The sequence below is a fragment of the Artibeus jamaicensis genome, unplaced genomic scaffold (genome assembly GCF_021234435.1).
Source record: "Artibeus jamaicensis isolate MK-2021 breed Jamaican fruit bat unplaced genomic scaffold, CSHL_Jam_final contig_233, whole genome shotgun sequence".
Taxonomy (NCBI): Eukaryota; Metazoa; Chordata; class Mammalia; order Chiroptera; family Phyllostomidae; genus Artibeus; species Artibeus jamaicensis.
This window is the reverse complement of record NW_026521486.1, coordinates 17,924,609-17,938,989: the sequence shown is the minus strand read 5'-3', so window position 1 is coordinate 17,938,989 and position 14,381 is coordinate 17,924,609.

Genomic DNA, 14,381 nt, shown 5'->3' with positions numbered 1-14,381 from the left:
GAAAAAAGAAGAGCAAATTAAACCCAATGCAAGCAGAAGAAAAAATAATAATGACTAGAGCAGAAGTAGAAGAAATGGAGAATAGAAAAACAATAGTAAAAATTAATGAAATCAAAACCTGATTCTTTGAAAAAAATCAACAAAATTGAAAAACATTTAACCAGACTGATCAAAGAAAAGAAAGAAGACTCAAATTACTAGACTCAGAAGTGAAAGAAGAGGCATCACTACAAACATCACAGAAATAAAAAAAAGGTTACAAGGGAATACTATGAACAACTGTATGTGTTGCATCCGCTGTCACGAGAAACAGAGGTTTGGAGACTTTCAGAATTTTCAAGATGTTACTTTATTGGCCAAGTTTTACCTGTGCAGGGGCGAGCTCTCTGAGTGTTTGAGGACATTATGCTCAGGAGAGCTGCAGATGAGAGCCACGCCCCGGCGCTTACAGCTATGTCCTTATATAGGGGTATGCAAGCAAGCTTTGAACAGAAGCAGATGCGGCTGTTAAGTATTGGCTAGCTCTAAACAGCTGATTGCCATTGGCTTATCAGGGAAATTCAAAAGGCTCTTTGTGTAGTTGGCGGTTAGCCCTTTTAGGAAGTAAAAATTTCCCTGTTCCTGGTCAGCCTAACTTTATCCGGGGCTCGTTCAGGATTGTCCCTTTTCAACATCTGTTTTGGACCTCAACAGTATGCAATAAATTAAATAACTTAGATGAAATAAATTCCTAGAGAGACACAAACAACCAAAACTAACTCAGAAATTGATAGAATATCTGTGTAGACTCATAACAAAGAGAGAGATTGAATTAGTCTTTTTTTAAGACTCCCATAAAGAACAGCTCAGGACCAGATAGCTATGCTGGTAAATTCTACCTAACATTAAAAATAATGACAATTAATAATATAATAATAATTCTTCAAAAATTCTTCAAAAAAATAGAAATCACATCCTAATTCATTTTGGGGATTAATACTACCCTAATACCAAAACTAGATACAAACATCATAAGAAAAGAACACTACACAGAAATATCTCTCATAAATACACAGTTGGGCAAAAGTAGGTTTACAATTGAGCATATATGAAACAATTTATTCATATATTTTTATTTATTAATTATTATATTACTTTCCAAATTAACAACTATAAACCTACTTTTTCCTCACACTCTATAGATATAAAAATCATCAACAAAATACTATCAAACCAAATCTTATCATATAAAATGCATTACATAATACCATCAATTGGGATTTATTTGGGGAATGCAAGATTGCTTTAATATCAGCAAATTGATTAATGTAATCCACCATATTAATAAAATGAAGGGGAAAGGTCCATCTGATCACCTCAATAGACACCAAAAATGTAATTAACAAAATCCAACACCTTTTCATGATTAAAAGTGTATGTAAGAAAGTAGGAACAGAAAGGACCTACCTCAATCTGATTTTAAAAAAAAACCACTTATAAAACACCCACCACTAATATTACACTAACTGTGAAAGATCAAATGCCTTCCTCCTAAGGTCCACCCTCACCACTTCCATTCAATAATGCATTGGACATTCTAACTAGGCAATTAGGCAAGAAAAAGAAATTAAAAGCATCAAATTTGGAAGGGAGAAGTATAAATATCTCTACTCGCAACTGACATAGTCTTTTACATAGAAAATCCTAATAAATCCACTAAAATACTATCAGAACTAATCAACAAGCTCAGTAAAGGTTGCAGGATTCAAATCAATATGTAGAAAAATCAATTCTATTTCTATGAACAAGAAATTAATAAACTGAAAATACAACCAAAAAAAGAATTCCATTTAATACAGCATTGTAAAGAACAAAACACATAGAAATAAACTTACCAAAAGAAGTATAAAACTTGTACTCTCAAAAATACAAAACATGTTGTAAGAAATATAGACCTAGATAAATAGACAATCAATGTTCACTGATTGGAGGACAATATTTTCAAGTTGGCCATACTCTCCAAATTAATCTAAAGATTCAGTGCAATCCCTCTAAATATCTGAGTTGGCTTTCTTGCAGAAATTGACAAGTTTATTCTAACATTCATATGAAAATACAAAAGACAAAATAATCTTGAAAAAGAACAAATTTTCTGATTCAGAACTGAATCAGACTTACACTTTCTGATTTTAAAACCTATTACACAGATCCAGCAATCAAGACAGTATGGTACTGGTATAAAGACAGGCTTATAGCTAAATGGAATAGAGTTGAGAGTACAGAAATTAGCACTCACATTTACAGTAAATTGATTTCTAACAAGGAACCAGGACAACTCAATCAGAAACAAACCGCCTTTTCAACAAGTGGTGTTGCAACAATTGGATATCCACATGCAAAAGAGTGAAGTTGGATCACTTCCTTATACTTTACAGAAAACATAACTAAAAAGGAATGACAAGCCTTTATGTAAGAGCTGAAACTATGAAACTCTTAGGAAAAAAACACATAGGAGTACATCTTCATGACCTTGGGTTAGACAAAAGCTTCTTAGATACAAACTGAAAAAGCACAAGTGAAGTGTATTTTTGTTTCTGGTAAGAACATTTAATATGAGATCTACCCCCTTGACAAATATTCAAGTGTGCAACAGTGGATTGTTAACTATAGGCACTGTGATTAACAGATCTCTAGAATTAATTCAACTCACATAAGTGAAACTTCATACTAAATAAACAAATCTCCATTTCCCTCTCCTCCCAGCCCCTGGTAACCACTTTTCTATTCTTTGCTTCTATGAGTTTGACTATTTTAGGTATCTTGTGTACATAAAATCATGCAGTATTTTTCCTTCTGTGATTGACATATGTCACTTAGCATAATGTCACCTCACATAATTCTATGTTGTCACAAATGGCATAATTTCCTTCTTTTTAAAGGCTGAATAATATTCCATTAATAACAATACAATAAATGTAACATTTGACATTTTCTTCACCAAGATTATAGACCATGAAAACATATTCCTCACTATGACCATTCTTCCATAATATACTAGCTTTCCATGACTTTGGCAAGTGATTAACACTCTGAGTCTCTTTCTCTCCAGCTGTAAGATGTGAATAATGCATCTTCCACAAAGTTCAGTGCATCTTCCACAAAGTTCTTGCTCAGATCCCTGAGATGATCTATGTTGTTTGTATCTCCCACATCTTCCCAATCTACAACAGATAGTCAACATTTGCTACTTCGGATTCTCCTTCCTCCCTCTTCATTCCCTCTTCATCTCTTCTGGTTCAGTTTGGATGCGAATATAAATAGATTCACAAATACTTTCATTCTGTTGTTGTTTTCAAGAATGGAATGAAGACAGTTGGTCAAGTTATTTGTTTTTAATTACCAAGTTTGAAAGATAACAAGGTAACAGGTGTGACCAATAATTCTCAATTTTTACGCCAATTTAAGTGATGAATTTTGACTTCTAGGAACACTGACAAGCCCATCAAGAAAAAATAGTTCATGCCTTGGCTTCCTCATCTGCAAAATGGGAATAGTTGTAATTAACCTACCTGCCAAACAATATTTTTATAAGAATCAGATGATTTAGAAAATATAAAATATTTAGAAAAATATAGATATTATACTCCCACCTTTCACCTATCTACATTCTTCACTTAGTGAGAAATTGTATTTAAAACAATTAAGAAGTTCACACACCTTCCCATCCTCCATTTATACCTCCCCTAATCCAAGCCAAATAAATTATCATCTATTCTTGAATTGAATGAGGATTTTGTTTACTCTTCAGGGGAGTATTGCTATGTTAGAGCAAGAGTAATAATTCATACACATTCATCTGTTAGCATTTCTAAAATCTTCAAAGTTAGAACTGGGAAATTTATTACAGCTTTAGGCACTGCTGAGGGTGCCCCCACAGCTATAATTGATGCTCTGAAAGTACACACAGAGAAAAATAATCATCTGAATTCTTTCAAGCTTTTCCCCCTCAAATTTATGAAATATTGAAGAAAATATAAATAGGTATTAATGGTGTTTTAGTAAAGATTTGGTCTGGTGGAGACAGAGCATATTTATTTCTAGCCTGCAGGATTAACACTGGAGTTGCCACTGATTCTGCATTAATAGCCAGAAATGTGTTTCATCTGTCTCCATGCTCCAGGTTTCCCAGGCAGGACATAAGTCCTGAGCTTCCAAAGCATGTCTTGAAGTCACTGCTTAAAGAACTCAACTCCTGTAGAAATAGCCTGCCCACAAAACCATGGGTCAGAGATGCCACGCTATCTAGTTTCTGTTATTTGTCCCATGCTTTCCTACGTCAATCAGGAATTGTACTCAGAAGATCCAATTGTCAGGGTTTATACAGAAAATCTGAGAGGTAATTGCTAATGCTGACTCAACATAAGGTCTAGAATAAGGGTGGATGGTGTTGTTTGTTGTATTAAGAAAGCAAAGGCATTCTAAAAAATCTCAAGAAAAACTTCCTACTTATGTCTCATTGTTCAGATCAGTGTTCCATGACCACTCATAGCTTCAAGGTACACTAAAAATATGAGAGTTTAACTTTGCAGCTTCTATGGAAGGAGGTAAGGGAAGAGTTTGAAATGAGTACTGAGAGAGTTTATACAGTATCTGGCTTGTGAGTTCTAAATTAGTATTTTCCAGATGAATGAGATCATCAGAACTGATGCTTGCCTCACTGATACCTGGGAAAGACTCAGAATTTTGTGACTTCTAGATGTACCTTTGTCAGACCCAAATTGAGTTTTCCAAGGGGGAGAGGTGAGTAATATAGATAATATCCTAACAGAAAACTTGGATGGATGGATGGATGGATGGATGGATGGATGGATGGATGGATGGATGGATATAGGTAATAAAGAGCAGATATATTCTTTATTAAGTGGAATGAAACCATTTTTTAAAATCTAACACAGGCTTACTAAATCACCTATGCTCTCTTCCTCTCCAAACCCAACCTACAGACCAAATATACATCACATTGAAAGTATAAGGGGAAAAAAGTGGAGGAATGTTAAAGAAAGCCAACATGCACACCCAAATGTTGTGCACGGGTGTATATTTGGGGAAGGGGATTAGGAGTTGTATCTATTTTTATCTCTGCTCCAGAATGTGGGAGATACTTTGCATTGACAGAAAAGGAAAGGAAAGGAAAGGAAAAAGGGGAGGGGGGGGGGAAAAGGGGAGGGGAGGGGGGGGGGGGGGGGGGGGGGGGAGGGAGGGGAGGGGGGGGGGGGGGAGGGGAGGGGAGGGGAGGGGAGGGGAGCCTGTGAGGCCTCAGTTCTTCCCCGTGGCTTCTACCTCCTGCTCTCCCTCCCTTGCTTCCCTGCTTCCATCACCCACTCCCACTGAAGGCAAAGGAGGCAAGTGGAAAGTCAGGAAGGGAATGGAGGCAAGGATATGGAGCAGAAAGCCTGTGTTTATGAGCAGAGTCCTGTTTCTTCCACCTCCTTGGCATCTCCCAGACCAACCCATTCCATTCCCCTGCTTGGCCTTGGTTAAGATCTAAGCCTTCTCTGGCAGCATTGTAGAGGTTGCCTATAAACTGGTCTCCTTGCTCCAATGCTTCATCCACACTGTCCCTAGGGGGATCACTTTTCTCTTATTCTTTACAGTGTGTGTATACATATAAATAAATACATATAAACATATTCTGTAAACATATTTATATTTGTGCAAGTATGTGTGCATTCCTATACATGTACATGCATACATATATACACATACATAAACACAATCACACATTTATGCATATATACACCTGATTTTATTTCTTTATTAATGTTTGAATAGTTGTCTCCATTTTTCCCCCACAATGTTCCCCTGCCACACTCACCCCCCACCTCCCACCTTCAGTCCTACCCCCTTTGGCTTTGTCCATGTGCCCTTTATACATGTTCCTTGACAGCTCTTTCCTTCTTTCCCCCATTATTTTCCTCCTCCCTCCCCTCTGGTTACTGTCAGTCCTTAATTTCAATGTCTCTGGTTACATTTTGGTTGCTTGTTCATTTTGTGATTAGGTTCCACTTATAGGTGAGATCATATGGTATTTGTCTTTCACAACCTGGCTTACATCACTTAGCATCACCCTTTCCAGTATACCTGGTTCTAAAACATCAAATAGTAATTAAAGATTTAAAAGGACAAACAAGCATCTCCAATCCTTTAACACACTTCCTACTCCTAGGACGACTTCCTAAAAGCAACCACTTCACACCATTAGCTGCCTCTGCAGGTAGTTGTCACCGTATTGCTAAGTAACATACTTCCAACGCTCTTTCTCGATGCATCAGTTCAGCACCACCTTTTTTTGTTATGATCTTTCCTAAGGCACATGTATCTGATTGTGGCTCTCTGTCATCACATATGGCTGTGCACGCTAATCACTGCTGGTCCTCCGGAGGCACCCTTCACCTTGGGTACTTCTCTCCACCTAGATTACAAGGTCTCTAAGAGCCAGCTAGTTTCAGGGTAACTTCTCGTGATGGGTAATTTAGGCGCCAACTTGACTGAGCCACTGACAGCCAGATATATGATTAAACATTATTTCTGGATATGTCTGTGAAGGTGTTTCCAGAAGAGATCAGCATTTGGATTGGTGATGGTAAAGCCTGGGTAAAGCTGGGTAAAGCAGGTGGCCCTCACCAATGCAGGTAGGTATGCATCATGCAATCTATTGAGGTTCCGAGTAGAACAGGAAAGCAGAGAAGGTTGGGTTCTCTCTTTCTCTCTCTCTCCCTCCCTCCCTCCCAGCTCCTTCCTTTCGTATTTTCTTCTTTAAAATTTATGTTTATTTTCGTGAACTGTACTTTATCTGAGGCCTAAAGTATGGGAAATGGATCCAAGCAATTAAGAAAATAATCTAGGAATTAAAATACACCAAGCAGTATCTAGTCTTTTTTTTAACATTATTGTTGTTCTATTACATTTGTCCCAATTTTTACCTATTGCTCTCCCTGTCCTGCCCATACACCCACTCCCAGTAAATTCCCACCCGGTTGTCCCTGTCCATGGGTTATCCATACATGTACCTTGACTAGTCCCTTCCTCTTCTTGTTCCCCTTGTCCCCATCCCCATTCCTGTATGGTCACTCTCAATTTCTTACTTGTTTCCATGCCTCCGGTTCTAGTTTACTCATTTGTATGTTTTGTTCATTAGGTTCTTTTTTAAAATATATTTTATCAATTATGCCATTACAGTTGTCCTATTTACTCCCTTCATTCCCCTCCACCCTGCACACCCCTCCCCCACCATTCCCCCCTTTTTTGTTTATGTCCAAGTGTCACAAGTTATTTAGATTCTATATTTCCCATACTATTCTTGCCCTGCCCCCTATCTATTTTCTACTTACCGTCTATGCTACTTATTCTCTGTACCTTCTCCCCCTTCTCCTCCCCCACTCCCCTGTTGCTAATCCTCCATGCGATCTCCATTTCTATGGTTCTGCTCCTGATCTAGCTGTCTTTTTAGCTTGCTTTTGTTTTAGGTGTGGTTGTTAATAACTGTGAGTTTGCTGTCCTTTCACTGTTCATCTTTTTTATCTTCTTTTTCTTAGGTAAGTCCCTTTAACATTTCATATAATAAGGGCTTGGTGATGATGAACTTGAATTTGATCTTATCTGAGAAGCACTTGATCTGCCCTTCCATTCTAAATGAAAGCTTTGCTGGATAGATCAATCTTGGATGTAGGCCTTTGGATTTCATGACTTGGAATACCTCTTTGCAGTCCCTTCTTGCCTGTAAGGTCTCTTTTGAGAAATCTGCTGACAGTCTGATGGGAACTCCTTCATAGGTGACTGTCCCCTTATCTCTTGCTGCTTCTAGAATTCTCTCCTTCATTTTAATCTTGGCTAATGTAATGATGATGTGCCTTGGTATGTTCCTTCTTGGGTCCAACTTCTTTGGGACTCTATGAGCTTCCTGGATTTCCTGGAAGTCTATTTTCTTTGCCAGATTGGGGAGGAAATAGACTTCCAGGAAATCCATTAGGTTCTTGTTATAGGTGAGATCATATGGTATTTGTCTTTCTCCGATATACTACTTTTGTCAGTAAAATAAGGCACAGTAAGTTAAAATTTTGAAGTAGCTATTCACCAGTTTTCTCAGTCAGATAAAACTCTTCTTTTTTGCAATACTTAACTCATTGCTTTAAGAACTTTTATCAAAAATATAAAGTCAGCAAAGTCTCAGAATAAAAAATAAATCATGTTAGTTGTGTCACAAAGCCAGCAGTGATAAGGGTCATCTCCCAGCCTAGGTCCATGTGTCTGGATTTGAAGCAATACCTGTATATATGACCTATCTAAACTTCTCTCTCCTTTTGTTCCCTGAAATTTCATCACTGAAGGTTCAGTCCCTTGCCATACATGTTACCCACTACCTGCATTTAACATGTAGCTATTTCTAAAAGAGTTAACATTAAAGGTCTAAGAAAGCATGAGTGTACTCAAAGTGAGATTGAAATTGGAGGTCAAATTCAACAAAGATGCATCCCCAAAGGTTTACCTTAAGGTGTACTTTAATTAGGTTTCGTTTTTTGCAAGTCAAATGTAATTAAAATAGAAATCTAGTAAAGACTTCTATAAAATATTTTGAAAATGAAAAAGTGAGCATTTACAGTGATACTGGATTAGCATTTTCATTACCAAGTTTTCTTTACCCTTGTCTACAAATGTCAGCATATAAACTGGGCCTCCTTGGTTTTGCTTTCTTACATTTTAAGCCCAGAAAATCTGGCCATTAGAAATTTATTTTTAAATGGATTAACTGCTCTCCCAGGAGCAATTTTGAAACTTTTCCATCTATATTTTGATAAAACTTCACATGAAGTCAATAACAAATTAGAACATAAATATTTAAGCAGCTCAAAGATAAAATGAGAGCTTCTCTCTTTCTCTCTTTTTTATGTTGCCGGTAATTTGCCAAACAGAGAGGAATTAAGGGTCTTGAAAAATATGTCAAAAGTCTTTGCTTGTGCAAACAAGAAAAAACAAGCAAAAGGTCACTACTCCGAGACAGGCTGGTGTCACCTTGAAGCTGATCTCATTCACTTCAGGAATTTCGAACACTCTGGAACAGCTTCTCTCCATCTTCCTCCCAGAAGTCTGTGATGCAGGAGCAAATATACAAACAATTTTTCTGTGGGATTTTTGCCCTTAATAAAGAAAGTCTTTTAATGTCAGAGGAAGTACACTAATAAGTTTTCCACAGGGCTTTTGACCCTCATGAAGTCTTGCTATAAGACTCTGCTATGTTTTTTATGTACAAGAAATTCTTTTTATTTACAAGGACGAATAAAGGAAAAAAGGGTTATTCACTTCAAAAACAAATCACATGAAATAAGGAACAGAGAGAGTATCCCCCACCAAAAGAAAGAAAATTCAGTGAAATGAATATATGCTAATAAATGCAAAGACGATTTTATAAAGTGATGAACTTAAATAGATAAACCCCCAAATAAGTCACACGTTTGCCAAAAAAAAAAAATCACTTCAAAAGACTGTTTACTGGGATCACCTTTGCATGGAGATTGTCTATCAAGGAACGAATTTTAGCTGTTCTGTGTGCAAAGATAAGATCTCATGCCAGGGAGGATTTTTCTCAGGCATTCATGGTACTTGTAGATATTTGAATGCAAATCAGAATGTTTGTTCTACCTAATGAACAAAAGCACTGGATTAGTCATACCTGGTATTAAAAGTTATTTTGTTTACAGCATGGTGTGGACTTTAATATTCTCTGAGTACTCAAAGAGCATTCTCAAATGTCACATTTGCAGTACACGCTAGTTCCCACTTTGAGTGAGCCAGAAACTAACAAATTAAGTCTTCCTCTGCCCTTGACTAACTGGAGCAGCTCCCCACTCTGTTCTAACTAATAAGCAAGTGTGGGAAATGGTCTGGAGACAGCAGTTCCTTCTGATTCACTTCCATTTTAGTGAGGATGGGAGAAGGCATCCGGTGTCATGTCGTATTATTAAAGGTGTACTTTCAGAGGTAATTTCAGCATGTTTCATCTAGCTGAAGAATATTAACAAAAGGGATATTAAATGTGGCTGCCCAGCTAATCCCTCCAATCCATCTCCATGGGAAGGCATTATAACTAGAATGCATTCATTCATTCACTCATGCATTTATGATTTCATTCATCCAACAAATATTCATTGAGCAATTGCCAGGCACTGGGCTTATTGTTGCAGATAAAACAATCAGCAAGAGAAACATATTTCCTGACCACCTCCCTCCCACACACACACACAAACACACTTCCGCTTACATTGTCCAGCTGTAGGAAACATGAACAAAAATGAACATAAAGGCCACAGGTTTTACATCCAACCCTCAATTATACGCAGAGTAGTGAGTCAGTATCTGCCTTACAGAAACCAGGATGTTAGCATTGAGAGAAAAAATCAGGAGCACCACTGTTACTGGAGGTGATGAAATAGGATCTGAAGGGTTAAAAATCTCCCATGGCTAATTTAATAGTAAAATCAGTACTACAGTTCAGACTTTCTACTCCATCTGTGCTTTCTACACCACTCCCATGGGACCTCCTTCCCCCCACCCCCACCATCCATGTTTGCTTCAGAGAAAGAGAAGCTCTAATATTTTTAATGATGGCCACATAGAATACATCACGATGTAGTTAATGATAAAAGCAAGACTTCAAAACATGCCTACTTTAAATAACGCATTAGGCTTATCACTGATGATATCTTTAATTATGCAAAGGCAAAATTGGAGATGGTCTAATGGGAAATACAGATTACTTGTTAAAATTATTAGCAGAGTTAATGTGCTTACATTTGTTTATGTGTACTAGAATCAGCTCAGATAGTTGACTGCGATGACAATACGTGTAAAGATCAATTAAAAGTCATAGAGATGAGATATTGGATTTCCAGACCTTAATAGGATTTCATCTGCACTTGCTATATTATGTTATACAATTATAATTGAGCTTCCCTCAAACCACAGAATCTGTCACCTCATCAATTTATTTTCCAAGCACTAATGAAACTTATTTCCTGTTGAGAGTGTTTTTTAAAAGCATAACCCTGAGGAAGAGAGGTAGCACAAGGGGTGACAGGCTTCTGTTTACTTAGTAAACCTTAGTAAAAACCTGGACATAAGTAAAATAAATTTGACAGTCTTAGGAGGGTCCTTAGCAGCCATTTGATCATATTATGAAGAGCATGCAAGTGCTCTCAAAAGGAATTATAAACAACACATATAACTTGTGCTCAATTAGAGTCATAACAGCTGATTGAGTCTCTGCCTCTTTATTGTAAGGTAGTCAAATCAGAGGAAGAGTTGATATATATTGTCCTTTGGATCTTTCTTAATTTTTCCTCAAACTGAAATCATGCACTGATTCTAAAGCAAAGCTTGCTGGAAAAAAACTTAGGGAGATGGCTTTCATTTGATAAAATGTGAATTCTCTTTCCAATTTTGTTTAGAGATGCAAAGACAGTATCTAAAGACCTCAGTAGCTATAAGACAGCAAGTGTCTGGAATGGCAGAACAATGGTATTCTTTGGAGAAACTCAAAGCTCCTATAATTATAATCTGTCCTTCTCATACAAGCTTGTGATGGTGCAGCCCTGAGTGAGAGATAAATGTTTTCCCCTCAATGGTAGGAAGTGTAATTCCTTGGAATCATTTGCTTATTTACTTATAGGCAGTCATCAAGGACACTAAAGATCATGGGAGGTGGTCCCCAACAGGAAGCCCCTGCTGGACAGATGTATGGCCAGATCTGCTTGAACATATCCAGGAATGAGGAGCTCACTGCACAGAAACAATTGCTGCATGATTGTCAGAAAGTCTTTCCTTGTGCCTCACTAGTATCTTTCTCCTTGTAACTTCAATCCTACCCCTGAAAGCCCCACACATTCCATTCAACTCAGTTCAAGAAGCACTTCTCTCTGTGCCCATGTGCGCCTGACAGAGGCATCAGACAGCTGGAGCTCAGCTGCCCTTTCTTCATTGTCTCCCAATTCCTCTTCCTCACCACTGGGTTTGTGCTGGAGAATATCTGGACTGGGATATACCCCCAAGCCTCCCACAATTCTATGATGCAATACATGAGTTCCCAGAACACCTTTTATGCAGCTTGTTTCATTGTGCCAAAATAATATTTTAATAGATGAGGAGTGTACATAGCAGGTGCACTGCACCAAAGGATGCTTCGTGTGTCAGACGGGATGGATTGGGATAGTGCAAGATTTCATCACACTACTCACAAGAGCGTGCAATTTAGAACATAGGAATTGTTTATTTATGGAATTTTCCATTTAATATTTTCAGACTGTGGTTGACCATGAGTAACTGAAACTGTGGAAAGTGAAACTGTGGATGGCAGCGGAGTGGGTGGGGACACAACTCAACAGCTCTAGAGTGTAGCCAGAGTGACCTTTCCAAAATATTAATCTCATGATTCCACACCCTTGCTGAAAATCTTCGATAGATCCCAGTGACTCTGAGCATGAAGTTCAAACCCTCTCTCATCTCTAACATGAACTTTTATCATTTGACCTCTTCTTCTCATCTCTCCAGGCTCCCCCTTGGGAATATTAGCCCCAGACATAGAAGATGTCTTTGAATTTCTACAATGAGCTACAGTCTGTCTCACATACAGGTCCATACCGGTTTCTATTCCTGAGAGCCTCTGCTAAGTGTGCAACAGCAACACCATCACCTGGCTAATCTAGCCTTGGCTAGGTGGTACTTCCTCTGGGACATCTTCCCTGACACAGGACAGAGAGCCATGCAGGTCCCCAGGTCTCATGGTCATCTCACATATTTGGTAATTACCTATTATATTACCTCTTCTTCATAAGAATGGTGGCTCTCTGAGGGCAAAGCCCATGCCATCTTTTTTATTATTAAACTCTCAGAGCTTAGCACAGTGCACATGCTTAATAAATATTTTTGAAAGGAGGGGAAGAGTGAGGAGTATTATATTCCATTTAAAACACATCACCCAGAGCTATGCACAGTATACTAGAGGGGATCTGCTAAGAAAAATGAGAAAGTAAGTTCTTTTTCTGGGTCTGATGGTATTATTCCTAGAAGACACAAAATTCTAAAAAATCTTGATCACTTATTTGACAAAGAGTTATTATGTACCATATTATAAAGTATATTTCAATTTATTAAAAAAGCTTAGAATTGTAGTTTAGAGCCCATTCTAAAGTGAGATTATTGAGGTTCAAAGCACAGTTCTAGGACTTACTATGTGACATTGAGCATGTTTTTTAACCTTTCTTGACCTCACTTTCCTCTTGTGTAAAATGGCAAGAATAACAAGGGCTCCCTGGTAGTTATGACTAAATTAATATCCATATATAAAGCACTTGATATGATGCTGGATTATATTAAGAGCTTAACAAGAGCTTGTTTTGAATGCTAGTTAACACCTCACCAAGTGCAAAGCCAGTAAGAGTTCTCAATAAACAATATGTGTTTTGTTTTGAGAAGCAGTATTGCTAACTTCAAATACCAACTACAGTGCCTACTATATAGGGTCTGTGCTCAATGAGTTATATCTACCATTATTTTTATTTATATATATTTATATTATTTTCTAAATGTATATGTTAATAATTTATATCATAACATTCATTTTAATATTTTCATAATGTTTACTTATTTATATAAAGTTGAAATTGAACCACCACAGTGCCTCACTGATTCCTTAGAACAATTTCCTGTGACAAAATGAGTAGACATTATTGTTCTCAGTTCATAAATAAAGAAACCTAGGCTCAAGTCGGAGCTACCCAAGATTCTAGCACCAAGAAGCGTCTTCAAATTCCATTCATCCAATTGAAGTCATAACACAACCAAGACACTGGGCTCAGCTGGCTGCGAAAATCTCTCCTTGAATCTCACAACCACCTTGAGAGACAGGCACTGCTATCGCCATTTCACAGACGGCAAGAACTGAGATAGAGCCGTCCATAACCTTGCCCAAGTTTCCCCCACGGAACGACTGCAGAGACCACTGGCTGAACATCAGTTCCTTAGGACGTGTAGGATGTTCCCCAACTCCCAAAGACTCCATTTCAGGTCTAGCCTGCGATCAGGAATCCAATTTTATAATGCCTCTTGATAAGCCTGAGTCAGTGAGTGCAAAACACTGAGCACCCATTTGTGCAATGGGCCTGCTCCTGCAGAGCCTCAGTGTCCAGAGGACAGTGAGCGAGGATAGGGAGTGACAGGCTCTGTCTTCCTCACCATTTTGCCCAAGGTTAATTCTGGTGACTTCCTATACTTTTATTGGACTGCAACTCTTTAAAGTCAGATTGTCAGCAAGAATTCAAGTGTTATCTATTGAATGTCAGGGGAGCTCAATT